We start from the raw sequence: 343 nt of genomic DNA, 5'->3' as shown, positions 1-343 counted from the left end.
GTTTAAATGATGCATGGGTCCTAAGAGTCCGGAGGTTGCGCCAAAGCCACACTCCATTCCTAAGCACTGGAGGGCAGCTTTGGTGCAGCTTCCGGATTCTTAGGACGCATGCATCATTTAAATAGCATACCTCCAAAGAGACCCGAAGCAGCTTTATTTTGGCAGTCTGTAACAGGCCTAAGGATCACTGACTGGCAGGTATAGTATATTCTTTCAAACAAAGGTTATGTTTTTCATCCATGCCAGGATCCAACTGAAAATCTTGCCATGCCACACGCATACACACACACACACATACACAGAGAAAAACTACTGCTGCTTTCATTGGCTTTCAAACTCTTCT

Source organism: Sceloporus undulatus, chromosome 8 (assembly GCF_019175285.1).
Source record: "Sceloporus undulatus isolate JIND9_A2432 ecotype Alabama chromosome 8, SceUnd_v1.1, whole genome shotgun sequence".
Lineage (NCBI taxonomy): Eukaryota > Metazoa > Chordata > Lepidosauria > Squamata > Phrynosomatidae > Sceloporus > Sceloporus undulatus.
Note: the sequence above shows the minus strand (reverse complement) of the source record.